The 15,171-nt window shown below is 48.2% G+C and overlaps 1 protein-coding gene across 14 annotated transcripts in view; it reads right to left on the bottom strand.

Moving 5' to 3' along the window:
- The window catches only part of KCNMA1 (potassium calcium-activated channel subfamily M alpha 1), a 751,400-nt gene that overhangs the window by 695,118 nt on the left and 41,111 nt on the right, over positions 1 to 15,171 (bottom strand). The gene's annotated exons all lie outside the window — the stretch shown is intronic.

Raw genomic sequence — 15,171 nt, 5'->3', positions numbered from 1 at the left:
CTAACACAACATTGTAAAGCAATTATACTCCAATAAAGATGTTAAAATATATATATATATATATATATATATATATATATATATATATATATATATATATATAAAATGTCTTTTGTACATAAAAAAAAAAATCAGAAGGGGGCTCGGTAGGTGTGGGGTAGGACCCATGCTGCATGCCTTGACTAGCTTGCCTAAATCCCAGGTCGGAGCTCCGCTCAGGCCTCTTCCTTCAAGCAGGCCCAAGGCCCAGCAACTTGCCCTTTCCGTAATGGAACTCAGCCTCCTTGACACTTCCACCTGATATCCTTGCTCTGGGGCACAGGATAAAACGAACAGGGTCCCTCTCCCAGGAGAGCTCCCAGGTATCTTGTCCCTACCTCCACCCCTTGCCTCTCTCCATACAAAGCAAACAATCCCTGTCCCTTGAACTCTTCTTCCTCTGTCACGACAAACACAGCTCTCCGCTGGAACATGCTTCCCACCATATGCTGTGTCCAGGGCTAGGCACTCAGAACCCAGCTGGGGCACAAGGAAAGAGACACAGGAAGCAAACAGCATTGTTAAGAGAGGGTGCCCTGGGGCCCAGGAGGAGAGGCGCTAACAGCTGGATAAGAGCACTGCAAAGGAAGACGACCCGGCCTCCCATCTTCAGGCTGGGGCATCTCAGGACTGCTGCCCTCTGCCCACTAAGATATTGGCCCCATTGTCCAGGGGACATAAATACATTAGCCTGGAGATGCTGTCATAGCCAAAGTCATAAGAGAAGAGGAGAATCAACAATAACGAATTACACTGTTTAACAGACATTGTGTACTAGGCATTGTGCTAAGTGCTCTACAGGTACCATCTCATTTAATCCTGCCAAAACTCCATGGAATGCTCTTTATCATGGTGCCCCATTTTACTGATGAAGAATGGAGACCTACAGATGGGAAGTAACATGCCTAACGGGAAGTAACAGAACTGAAATTTAACCTATACTCTTAACTGTCACACAGCACCCTGTCATCAAAGGCTGGGAGGGCCCTAGACTCAGCACTCTTCCAAGATCAAGGTTTCTGCATAAGATGCTCACTCCTGGGCAGGTGGTGTATTAATGTCCACATGCCATTTCAAACAGTAATAAACAATAAATAATTTTCTTATACCTAAGATACCAGGCTTCTCTAAATATATATACATATATATGCATACATTATATATATATATAAATATATATATAATATATATGTAATTAAATTATATAATAGAATAATTATATAATTATGTATTATATATATTATATATAATTATATATAAATTATATATAATTATATATAATAGAATAATTATGTATTATAAGGTGTAAATACTTATATAAACCTATATGTACAATATATTACACATACACTCATTTAATGGTACAACATCCTTACTGTGTACATATTATTAAGACTTTATTTTCTAGATGAAAAAAATTGAAGGACAGAGAGTTTGAGTAACTTCTCCAAGGTCTCACAGCTGTGAAGAGCCAAGATTTGAGCTCTCACAGTCTGGTGCCCAAAGCGTGCTCTAGACCTGCCCCCGCCCGCACTGTTCACACTGGCTTCCTCTGACTCCCCTACATATGGAGAGCAAGGTTCAAGGGTTCTAGGTGCTTTCTGTGCCCACGCCAGGCCCAGCCCAAAGCCTGAAGCCTTTGTAGGTACCTTGATAAATGCCTACTAATGACCAAACAGGTGTTTCCCACCCTATTTATAGCTCCCAGCACGGCCAGTGGGCTATAATTAGCACAGCCTTCCACAGGACTGGAGCTAAATTAAACCAGGGGGATGAGAGGCCAACAGCTTCGGACAGTGCCTCGGGCCACCTCCAGCCAAGAGCACCGGTGAGACGGTGAGACGTGGGAGGATTCTCTTCAAGGACACAGCCTGTCTTGGCCAGTGGGCCTCTCTCTTGGATGGTGTGGGGATCCGAAGCGTTTCCCAATGGCCTCTACTGGCCTATCTCAACCCTGGGGACTGATTTCTCCTGGCATTCCCCCCAGTAAAATCAAAAGATGAGTGATCTCTTTTTTCTGAGGGTCAGGAGTCCAGGATACTGGTGCTGGCTCTGCTTCTAATTAGCCCAGTGACCAAGGGACCCAACTTCTCTGGGTTTCGGTGTTGCCTCTTAAAGTGGCACCGAGTCTGTGGCTGAAGTTCCTAGAGTCGTTCCCCAGATCTCAAAAAGGGGCTGCCGGTTAAGTCCCGGGGTTCAGATTAATGCCAGGAGGCTCTGGGGAGGAGCCAAATGGAAGGAGCGGCCCACCCCCAAGGGAGGGCTGTGACCTGGGAGCCTGGCGTGACTCCTCAGGCTGCTGACGCTCTGGGCCTGGGGAAGAGAGAAGCACTCCCCACCTCTCACCATCTCCTCGGGCTGAAGAGCAGAAGGGGAGGGATGGCATTAGAAGAGATCTCCTCTTCCCCTCCCTCCAGAGCTCCTGTCTGCCCGGTGCTCTGCCTCATTCAGGACTTGGACGTCACCTCCTGGAGGCCTTCCTGGCTTCCTCATCTAGACCACCCGCCCCTCCACCAATCCTACCCTGCTTCCAGAGCACGAATGAGGACGGGAAACTCTTCCTCACATGTGTGTTAATGTTCCCGTTCACTGTCTCGCCCCCTGGAATGGAAGCCCCACGGGGACAGAGCCACAGGCTGTGAGTCTATGTGTCCACCCCTCAAGGGCATGGTGTGTCCCATCCCATCCACATCTGCTCACTGGGTGAGTCATTTCTGCCCCCTGTGCTGCTTCCCTTGTGCTGAGCTCCCTACCCCCAAGCTCTCGGGTTTCTCTATATTTTCCTTTCCAAACAGTGAGTCCCAGAGCAGGGTGTCACTAAACCAGAGACGCAGGTCAGGGAGGTCTCCTGGAGGAGATGATTTCTGCAGGGATGAGTCAGTGACATCTAGCCAAGGAAGGGGAAAGATGGAGAGAAAAGAAGGGACAGAGCACAGAAGTGAAAATGGCCCATGCAGGGGACCTCGAAAGGGTTGGGGGTTCTTAAGAACAAAAGGGGCAAAAGAAGTGAGGTAGGGGTGGGGAGGCAGGCTGGCGGCTGATGGCAGCAACAGAGCCTTAGGTGCTGTGCCGAGAAGCCTAATTTTATCCTACACCTCAGGGGTCAGCAAACTTTTCTGTAACCACCTGTGCAATTTACTCAACTCTGCCATAGAGGATACAAAAATGAATGTGCATGGCTGTGTTCCAATAAAACTTTATTTATGGATGTTGAAATTTGAATTTCTCATAATTTTCATGTGTCATTACTGAGGTTCCCTTCGCCTTCCACAGTCCTTTGCTCAAAAAGAGGCTGTACATTTCTGACACTGCACTTATCAAAGTGCACTGACACGCACCCAGCTTTCACCCTGTGGCCTAATGCTCTGCGTGCACTATTATCTTTTTTAAACCTCACAACAAGCCCGTGAAGGATATACGACTATCCCCATTTTACAAAGGAGGAAAACTGAGTACAATCTGTGTAGTCACACAGGTCCCTGCACCTAGAAAGGCCCCATGCTTGGTTTAAGTCACCATCTTAATAGTTTTTGAACAAGGGGCTCGCATTTTCACTTTGCACTGGCCCTTGTAAGTTATGTAGCTGGTCCTGCTGAAAGGCAAGTGGCTCAGGTCACATGGCTCACTAGTGACCCCAGGCATTGGACCCTAACACCTGCCTGCCCGACCATGCATAGTTAGAAATTACATCTGTGAAGTACCTACTTGATTCCAGGCTTCTAGAAGGCAAAGCCAGCACAGACACCAGGATCCATCTGACACCCCAGTCTGAACAAAGGCTCAGTGGCCTGGGCCAATCAGCCCTGAGCCCAAATTGCCTCCTTCCACCACTCTCTCCTTCCGTGGGGAGCAGGCACCCCTCCTCACGTGGCCATCCCCATTTATTCCATAGAGACCTTGGGCTGGTGACTGGGAATGCTTCACAGGGGTCACATGGAGGACGGCCTTGCAAGGACCACCTGCCCTGTCCAGTCCAGCCCTGCTCTCTGGCTCTGACTACAGGTGCACACACCCCTAGACAGGTGAAGGGACAACTTCAAAGGTCATCTGAGTTTTAGGAGGGGTGCGAGAGAGCCAGGACAAAGACCGGTTCTACAAGCCTTCATCCGTCTCCTGTAACCAGGCAAGAAAGAGAAAGTAAAACCTCTTTTTAAAAATTCAGCAAACCAGGAGACATGCCCTTGGGATATGGCGCTGAGGTTCCACTTCTCACATTTTTCAAGGGTTGAGATGATTGGCAATTTCTCCTGCAAGAACAAACGCGCCTCAACCCAGCCCCACCAGGGCCAAAGCAGAGCCCATCCTCAAGGTCATCGACACTGACACTGAGCCTGGTGCACGGCTCTGGAGCTAGTGGGCCTGGGGTTGAATCCAACCCCACCCTCCACTGTCCCCCCGCCTTGACACTCACTAGCCGAGTGCCCTTGGCAAGTCATTTAGCCTCCTAGTTCCTCAGCTTCCTCCTCTGTAAAACAGAGACAACCAGGCCCACCACACAGGGTTGTTACGAGGCGTAAACGTGTTAATATATGTGGAATAAGAGCCTAACAATTGCTAGCGATTAGTATTAATATCATTATCTTCAAGCTGGAATTTAGGAGCTGGAAGAAATGCACACGCGCCAGGAAGCAGGCTCTGCTTTGCCACACCCTACATCACTCCCATCTGGAATCCCCAAGACAAGCAAGAAGTATTGCCCTCTCTTGACCAACTGCAAGGAAGCACCTGCCCCTGCCAGGATACCCACGAGGGCAGCTCTCAGAGCCATGCCCCTCTGGGGGGCCTTCTTGACCTGAGTGGTTGAGGTCTTGGCAGACACCCAGGTGTTTGGTTCCATCTAGCTAAGATGAGACTCTCAGCCGACTTTATTTAACAGACGTGTGACTGCTTAGCTAGGGGCATGGCCCCAAAGCATGGGGCAAGCGGCCAGCAGGGGAGGCCCCACTTCCTGTGTGCTTTGCCTGCACCCATGCCTGGCCACCAGCCCCATCTGCCAATTTTCAGGGCAAAGTTGACACTGGCGAGGTGACAGAATTCCAGCATCTCCATCCCCTCCTGCTTCATTCAGCAGCACTGTGGGCCTCCGACCTTCCTTTGGCTACAAATATCACTCACAGGTCCAGGACAGTCATGGTTAATGGGCATCTCCGTGCCAAACTCATGAGCAGGGCTGTTCTGGCTGACCTCGGACCACTCAGAGCCTGGCCCTCGTGGTTCTGCCCACTCCGCCTTGGTCCTGACCCTTTGCTTCTGTTCCCTGGACTCCCGGGATGGGTTTCTTCCTTTCAGCCCCATCGTGGCCTGACCACAGCTGACTCCATTCTGAGCAATTGGAGAGCATCAGAAATCAGGTTAATGTATATCACTGGCCAAGTTTCACAGAAAGATGGATGGGGACACAGATGGCACTGGAATCCAGGTCCTGGCAAACTCAGGCTTAACAGAGACTGGGTGGGTACCATTTCTTACACAGGGACACCAGTGCAGAAGGCACGATCTCTGGGGACTGGTCTAATACCTGGAGATTCTAATCCCAAGAAGAAATGATAATAGAAGTTTTGGCCTTGGAGCCCATGCTGCTGTAAGTTTCTAAGATCTGAAATCTGTAACACAATAATCAGTCTCATGACAAAAAAACCATCTTTGAGGGAAACTGGTCCACCATTCTCTGATCAGTGACTTAACTTTCCACACAGGCAGAGCAGGGTCAAGGTGCGTCCTGAGTTTTGGGGTAACCTCCTTGGCTCTGTGGCAGAAGACAGGGGTGTTGCCTCTTTGCTCTTTGGGGTTCTCCCAGAGGCAGCCCATCCTTGTCACCCACCTTCCAAGTTCAGCCTCAGCACTGGCTCAACAGGAAAGGCCAACACATCCAACCCCACTTCCTAAAGGCCTGGTCTCCAACCCTCAGTCATGACCACAGCCAGGTAGGAGGCACTGAGGAGGTGTAGATTTCAAAGGAATTTTCCATTTCTGAAAAGTAAAGTCTCATTCACAAATGACACAGATCGCAGGGGCTTGATTTATGGGATAGGATGATTAACTTGTTTCCTCTTTCATTTGTCATGCTTTATCATCCTTTACCAAGGACGTGACTTGGTGACAACTGGTTGATGTCTTCAGGTGATTAGCTCAGTTACAAAAACCCAGAGAGCAGATCTTTGGTACCGTACCAGTCAGCAACTCAAGATCAGAGAATTGCTGTCAGTCTACGAGCTGGTTCTTTTATAGCCCCCTCAATGCCTTGGGCCAGCCTCGGTCCCCACCCCCGCCGAGTCTTCCCTCAGCAACAAGCACCAATATATGATAAGAGCATTAGTCTGTGAGAAATCCTCATTTGCCTCTCTAGCCACAGAATGTGGTACATTTAAGTTGTTCAATAAATGTCTGTAACCAAGAAAATGCTCCCTGGAATCCAGGCTGTGGGTCATTCAGTCCCAGCCTCTCTCTCTGATAGAGACACCAACAAGTGAGTTGAGGAAGGGTTTGGCCATCTGCTGTCACCTCAGAGGTTGGAGATTTAACCCCATCCTTCAGACCCTGAGAAATTCCCAGAAAAGCCAGCACTCCCTGGTCCTTAGGGCCCACCACAGCCTCCAGCTACCTCTCCAGCAACCCCTCCAGCTCCCTATATGTACCCCATGCTCCTGCCCAAGGGACACCAGCCTCCTTCATTCCGTGCACTGCCCTGTCACTTACCCACTCTGGCCCTTTGTCCACATTCTTCTCTTACCCAGAAATGCCCTCCCTAACCTTCTCTGAGCTGTCCCTCTAAACCCAGAGGTGTGCTCCTTAAAGTCTCCATAGCACATCGTTTGTACTCAGCCTACATTTACCAAGCTCAGGCCACATACAGAACAGTCTGCTGGATGACAGGGGAACCAAGAGGAGTGAACCGCATCCCTGCTCGCAAGCCGCTCACACTCTAGTAGACAAGTGAATCACTGTACCTCGGGGTGAGACGTGGCAGTGCACGGGGCCGTGGCCAAGCACACAAGCTCCAGGGTCAGGCTGGCACCTGTGAGTCCTGGCTTCATGACACATCAGCTGCGTGAACCTAAGCAAGTCACTTAACTGCAAGCATCTCATCTTCCTCTTCAGAAATTTGAGAACAATTATTATTCTTACTGCAACGGGCTGCTGTCATGATCAAACAAATTAACGCAATTAAAGACAACGTTTATTATTCTCAATAATTTCTGTAAGGAGTGAAGATAAGTACAAGGAATATTGCTCAGTTTTATACCAAGCTCTTGTCTCATTCTTTTCACTTGATGGAGCTCTATGCACATAACAGGCTCTCCAAAAATATTCATTAACCTGCCTTGAACAAGCTGTGCACATGATCACTTTTTTCTGTTCCCTTCACCTCTTCCATCTCTGTTTGTTTATAAAATGTATATTCATCAAGGATGGGCTCAGATGCCACCTCCGTAAGTCAGCTTACATGCTTCGTGAGTCTCTGGATGAATGGCTTTCCTGTCCTGTCTTCAGAGGTCTTTGGCATCCAAGAACCCAGGTCCTCACCACGTTTGGTTACACCCTTCTTTGCAGGTGTGCTGTATGTCCCATCAGACAACACGCCCTTCCGAGGACAAAGACTGAGTTGACTCATGCTTTCATCCTCCAGCACCAAGCCCCAGTGATCAAATGATTAGAGCAGTGCTGTTTCTGGCGGGGGAACACACCAAAACTCCCTTCTGAAACCTCTTTCTCACAGCGCATGAGCCAGACTGGCCTTCCAGAACCTCATTTTTGTCAAAAATAGAAGCCAATTTGACCGAGCACACTTTCTATCACCATGAAATTGAATGTCCAGATCAAACAATGTGTTTATCAACACACATTTTCTGTCCCCTCTATATACTAAAGGGCTCCAATTTTCATGCAACATTTTTCTGAAATTGGTATGTAACACTCTCCACTTGCAACTCTAAAACTAGTCAGTTCACAGCCATCATTGGAGAGACTCCATGCCAGATCTGTCTTCACTGAAACACCACGTGGTCACTCCACTGAGCTATACCCACCCGTGCTCTTGGTTCTGGTGATGACAGAGAAAAACTGATTTTAGCATTTAGACACAGACTGTAGTGTCCCAGGTTTGACAGCCTCGTCTTGTGCTCCACATGAAACATACCCTGGATCCTACACAGACCACCCCTCCTCTGCTGTCCACTTCCATAGAAGCACAGCCAACAAGCCCAGTTTCTGATAGGTAATAGTTTATGCTCCGTTTCATGAACAAACAGGGATGCAGTAATAAATTAAATGATTTGCGCCCTCATCAGTAGACAGTAAATGTTATTGTTTATTAAAAAGCTAATAATCCATTCAATTTTTTTAAATTAAGCCATAAGCCTCTAATATAATAAATTGGAACAATTAAGCCTACTATTAATGGAGCAAAATCATGAGCGAGGAGGGGAGCCAGTTCTAGAACCTACATTTTTTCCCCCACATAAAACATGCTGATAATGAAACAACTGGAGAAAGAAGTTTTTATCCACATGCCATCGAAGAACTTACCTGCCAAAGTCAAGGTTCCCATGTATGCTTAGATGGTTGTAAATGTCTAAGGAAGTATAGAGAATTCTCCTAAATCGGCCCTCACTGTTGAGTCCTAGTCCTGTTCTTATTTAATCGGTTTTTATTGTTTTATCTCCTTCCACTACAGACTAAGAATTGTCTACTCCAGTTAGACAGAGCCCTAACCAGGATGCAGGTTTACAACCCTGATGGGCGGTCTACAAAACACTGTCTTCTCACAGTATGAAGGCAACATCGTGTTCTAAACAACCTCACACAATGATTCTAAACAAAGCACTGTTTGATTATTTGTTCTGAAATATCACCTTCCTGCCACATAACTGTAAAGAAGACATGAACACTGTGTCTGCCTGGAGACCCAGCACAGAGGTTGTGCTGTCACACCCTGAAGAAGGCAAGAAGCCCTTTCTGAGGCCGCAGAGGACAGACTTGTGTAAACAGGCAGTAGAACTTGCTGAGCAGAGATGAAACATTTGCACTTCTCTCTGAGCATTTTAAATGGGAAAGCAAAACTCATTATACAAGCCAAACCCTCTTCTACATTCTTAAACGTCCAAGCAAACTTTTCCCCCCCCGCAGCATGCACTTCTATGGCTTTGCATTATTGGGATAAATCAAAGGGGGAGGAAAAAAAGGAGCCTTTTCGCATCAGCCTATGGAGATCAAAGTAAAGAGAACAAAGCTAGGGAGACGCACAGGATTCTGCTTGGTGAGCGTTCTCAGGGGGGCTGAGTTTCTGTCTGGGCTGCCAAGCATCCCGGGCTCTGAGGCCATCTTCTACAGAACGAGTAGAAGGTATACATCAGGCCTGCTCCTGAGGATAATCCCCTGCTTTGCAGAGCCTGTTTTGCTTTCCCGAGCACTTTCCTATCTTGTCTCCATCAACAAGCAAACATTTACAGAGTGTCTCCCAGATGCAGGGCCTGATGCAGGAGGTAATCTCACCAACAAACCACCTCCCAGCCCTAATCTCCATATAAATGTGCTACTCTGAAAAAAAATAAGACCCAGCTCTGCTGTCAAGATGTTTCCAGTTTATCTGAAGAGAAAATGAAGAGTCCCATAAAAAGATTACTACTGCAAAGCACTCTATTTTAACTTAGCATTCCTCAAACTTCAGTCACAATCATAACCATACTAGGAGCTTGTTAAAAAAAAAGAAGCCTGGATCCCACCCTTGGAGATTTACTTCCATGGGGCTAGGGTCTGGGCTTGTTTTTTTTTTTAAACAAGCATCAACAAGGATTAAAAAAACAGCAACAAAAAACACTACACTGGGTGGCAATGAGAGTCACTCATGCTGGTCAAGGTCAGAGGACTCTAGCAGGGTCAGCATAAGGGGGACCTGCAAGACCAGAGAGCAGAGAAGCAGGAAGGGGAGAGGGGGGAGGGTCCCAGGTAAAGGAACAATAAATATGCAGAAAATTCTGGATGCAGCAGGTGGCACTGGAGCAGTGACAGATCAAGACAGACAGGTAGGTCAGGGTCAAAATAAGAAGGGTCATGAATGCCTACTGTACAGCACAGGGGACTCTGCTCAATATTCTGTAGTAACCTAAATGGGAACAAAACTTGAAAGAGAATAGATACATGTAAATGTATAACTGAATCACTTTGCTGTACACCTGAAACTAATACAACATTGCTAATCAACTCTACTCAGATATAAAATAAAACTTTTTTAAAAAGAGTGCAAAAAAAAAAAGGGTCATTATACAACATTGCTAATCAACTCTACTCAGGTATAAAATAAAACTTTTTTAAAAAGAGTGCAAAAAAAAAAAAAGAGGGTCATTAACGAAAGGCTCAGTGTGTACTTTCGCCTCTGGGCGAAAGGAAGCCACTGAGAGGTTGGTGCCCGGGGTGCAAGAGTTTCAGAAAGAGAAATCCAGTGCTGAGCTACGTTAGAATCATCAGGAAGACTGGAAGCTAGGCCTGCAGTTCTTACTAGAATTGTCTTCTAGTATTCTGCTCTATCCTCACCGTAAATCGATGAACTCAGCAAGGCAGACAATATTATCCTCTTTCTCCAAACAGAAAACTGGGGTGCAGAGTGGTCCAACAGTGGGATGAAGCCTGGGGAAGCCAGGTGGTGGCTCCAGCCCTGCACACTCAACCACTGACCAAGTGACCCACTGCCTTTCAAGCCCAGTCAACATATATTTATTGAGCACCTACTATGAGCGAGGAACAGAAGATGCAAAGGTAAATGAAACTCTATTCCTGCCCTCCAGGAGCTCACTTTCTGGTGCCGGAGCTGGCAAACTTTCTCTATAAAGGGCCAGACAGTCAAAATGCAGGCTATCGGGTCTCTGTAGCAACTACTCACCTCTGCCACTGTAGTGCAAAAGCAGCCGTGGCCAATACGTAAACAAATGGGCACAACTGTGTTTCAATAAAACTTTATTTACAAAAATAGGCAGTGGGCTGGATTGGATCTGCAGGCTGTAATTTGCTGATCCCTGATCCCATACACAACTACGTATAAGAGAAGTCTGTTATAAAGCAACTTTGGTCCACAGAAGAAAGAGAGAGCCATTTGGTCTGCCCAGGGATAGTTGAGGAGGTGACATCTGAGCAGAGCTAGCCTTTCAAGATCTTGGTTAAAATAATGGGGTTGAACCAGAAGCACCCTGACATCCCTCTTGTCCCAACTGTGGTTCTATGATCTGGATGACATGCTGCCTTCCTGCCCAGGGTGTTCCAACAGCACAAGCAATACGGCCTCCCCAAGCTTGCTGATGCTTCCCCTCACCTCTAACACCAATTTTTGAATGTCACTTAAAGGAATTAAAAGTCCTAAATGATTCTGGAAGTTTAAACCCACACACACACACGTGTAAACATTCCTATCATCACTGTGTGTTAAGTCCAAACATAATTTAATTATTTATCTCCCTGAAGGCTTTCTTCCTCCTTCAGAATTTCTTTTTCCCCCGAAAAGAACCCATCTGCTTCCACAGCAGATACTCTAGTGAGACTGAAATGTTCTACCTGACCAAGGGCCAGCCTCAGGAAGAACATGGAGCCAGAAAGAAAGCAAGGGTAGCCACACACCTCATCTGCCCCCGCTGAGCTGGTGCCAGACAGGAAAACAGAAATAGAGCCACGGAGACCAACGGCAACACCTCTGACGGTGCCAGGAGGCAGCGGGCACGGCCCAGGCAAATAAACACATCCACACAGCCTGTGCAACACGGGGCGCTTCCAGACCTTAGAGTGACTCCATCCAAGCCAGCCAAGGTCAACTTTTGTCAAAGGCTTAGTCAGACTCCTCTTCTGGGGGCTCAGATCCCCCTGGACAAGACTGCTCATGGTACCGAGAAGGCCAGACAAGGCCATAGTGAGGCCAGAGGCCAACAGGGCAAAGGCAGGCAAAAGGCACCCACGGTTTGCATGTGATGGCTGTGTGTGACCGAAGCCCCACCCTCACCGGTGTAAATCCCACCCCACTCCAGCCTCACCTCCTCCTCCATGAAGCCTTCCTGGTCCTTGCTCGTTGGCAGTGGCCTATTTCTCCTCTGAACATCTAGAGCAGCGGTTCTCAAAGTGGGGTCCCTGGACCAACAGGATCAGCATCACATGGAAACTTGTTGGAAATGCAAGTTCTCAGGCCCCACACCAGACCAAGCGAATTAGAAACTCCGCAGGTGAGACCCAGCAATCTGTGTTTTCACAGAGTCTGCTGGATGATTCTGAACCAGGCTGGAATTTGGGAGCCACGGACGTAGAGTCCAGACTCTAGACCATTAACTGTCTGCATCATGGCCACTGGTCCTTCTCATGCATTTCCCTGGGCTCTTGGCCCACAGGGAATATAAATGCACTTCAGAGCCTGGATCCTAGGTGCCCAGCACAGGGTTCCACAGTCAGCACCTGTTCAGCTAACACCTGTGGAATTTTATGAACTTGAGCTCATCTATCACAGAATCTGATTATAAAATCACAGAATCTGAATGTTGGAAGAGGCCTCAGGGCCCACCCAGCCCAGCCACCTACCAAGGCTCTGCCGGCACCCAGCTGCTCTGGGTTTCTCCCACTCCAGGTCAGGTGCTCGGCTAAAGCTGGGGAGTTCACCACCTCATCCGTCACTTGGCAAATATCAATGCAGCACGTGTGCCAGGCACTCCAGCGGGGGCTGGGGTACATCAGCGAACCAAACAGGCCAGGATGCTTGCTCTGGGGGAGCCAACAATCCAGTTCAGGGAGAGACCCAATAAACAGTAAATAAAATCAGTACGTATTAACCACAAGAAGACACAAGACAAACCCAAATTGGAGGACAGTCTACAAAAAGAACTAAGCAGGGCTCTTCACAAATGTCAAAGTCACAAAAGATGAAGTCATGTCACAGATTGGAGGAGACTAAGGAGATGTGTCAGGGAGAGGCAAAGTGGGGTCCTGGATCGGACCCTGCAAAGGGAAAAGGGCGTGAGTGGACATACTGGTGACATTCGAAGAAGGTCTGTAGTTCAGAGAGTAGCATTATACCAACGTTCAGTGCTTGGTTTCCAGCCTTGCTCCGTTCTGTGGTCTTTAAGATGTGAACATCAGGGGAAACTGGGTGAAGGGTAGACAGGAGCTCTCTGTATGAACTTGCAATTTTTCAGTACATTTTGGATGGTGAATCCAGTTCAGCAAGAGAGGTCAAAGCATGGGGGTGCAAGTCACATGCTCAAACAGCAGGGTTCCTGTAGGCCTCATCTAGAAGGTGACATGGGAGCAAGACCTGGAAGCAGTGAAGGGTTCAACTAAGGGGTGAATGAATAATGAATATGAGGCCAGAGTCAGCTTTGCCAGAGCCTCTTCCCACTGGTCCCTGTTCTATCTAAAGTAAGCCTGACTGCCCTCTGAATACTTAAAGCATCCCTCCGTCTTCTCTCCAGAAGGGGCCTCCCCATCCTGCAGCTATGCCTCGTGACAGCACCCTGGTGGCTGGTGCCCCCCAAGGAGGGCAGACAGAGAGTCACGAGGAGGGTGGGGCCTGCTAAGGACCACAGTCAGGAGCAGGGGCACCTCTGCCTGCCTTGCTCTGGAATTGCCCTGGTCTCCTTTCCTTGCTGGCAAACCACTTCAGTTCCTATCCCTTCTTTCTCAGACCCTATGCCCAGCTCTCTCAGCATCTGAGCGTATCCTCAGAGCACTGTCCAAATTCGCCCAGAACCTCAAGCAGTGGAGCTCCGAGTGGGGTCAGTGTGAGCAAGCAGACATGAGTCAGAGCAGCAACTCCACCTCATGATTAAGGATAAATATCCCACCCAAAGCTCCTGGTTTCTAGCCTCTTCAGAAAGCACAGGGTATCGTTAACCCAAAAAAAGCAAAACAGCCCACTCTGTAGCACTGAAAAGTCTGAGTCTCGGGCTCCAGGGACCTCAGACAAGTCCCTCCCCTCCACAGATGTTTCACCACATACAAAGTGATAAGGCTGGACTAGTTAATCCCCAAGATTCTTTCCAGTACTAACATTCCATGATCATTAAGTATCAAATGAAATTGCACATGGTAATCGCAGCTTTGAAGTACAATGTGGGGCAGTAACGGTAAAAATGATGAGAGTTCTGACCCCAAATGAATCACCACGATTGCAAATGACAGTTGTTACTAATAATATAATACCTTATATTGCAGCGTGCTTTTCCATTTACAAAGCACTTTTATACGCATTATCTCATGCGATCCTCATAAGAACCAGTGAGAATGATGGGAAAGATGCTATTTCTTTTGCACAGATGAGAAAACCAAGTTCGGTGGTTTTCTAGTCCCATTCAACTAGGCCTGACAGTGCCAAGCCCTGCACAGTGGCCTCCTGACCCCTCATCTTCTTTCTGTAGCTTGGTGCTGCCTTTGCTACCTCAATGATCCATGCATCCACCTATGATTCTGTCTCTATAGGCTTTGACCAGGTCAGTTCAAGGTCCTTCACTCTACAAGGAAACCCAGGAGTCCACCCTGGAGAAGAAAGCATCCAAAGTGTGCTCAGTCCACCCAGCGGACCCTTGGAGGCACAGTCCTTACTCAAAGGGGAGGTGACGGCATCATCCCACATTTGCTTCCCTGCTGCTCAAAACAGAACAGATGAGATATCACAGCTCACATGCTGATCTCACTGCAGCATCAGAGGTTGCAAAATAATTACATAAAAGGAAATGGGAGTGTGAAGAGGAGAGCCCCAATTTCCAGGCTACTGTCCCAGGCAAATGATAAGAAAGGGACAGTGGACAACGTCAAGGTGAGGGGCAGCTCCCCTGCAGGTGCCAGGTTTACTGCGGTTCTGTCCTACGTGGGCCACGTTGGCCAAGCCTTCCTACCAGCAGCAGTGCTGTCACCCCTCGCCATTGGGCTGCTATGTCCAAAGGGTAAGAGACACCATCCCCTCTCACCACACACCAGGGTAGAGGATACGCTCGGGCCAGCGTCCACTGTCCCCTTGACAAACGGCCCCACGCACAAATGTTGGCTCAGGCATGCCCACAGTAGGTGACTGCTTGGTGTCATGTCAGAAAGGGCCAGCCAGGTGAGAGCTTTGTTCTTGAGCCCACTCTCCCTGCACCTGTGTCCAGACCTAAATGCCCCACCTTGTGTAGG

Source organism: Balaenoptera physalus (assembly GCF_965194825.1).
Source record: "Balaenoptera physalus genome assembly, chromosome: 14".
In the NCBI taxonomy this organism is placed as follows: Eukaryota; Metazoa; Chordata; class Mammalia; order Artiodactyla; family Balaenopteridae; genus Balaenoptera; species Balaenoptera physalus.
The sequence above is the reverse complement of the archived record's forward strand: the minus strand, read 5'-3'. Positions and strand labels throughout refer to the sequence as shown.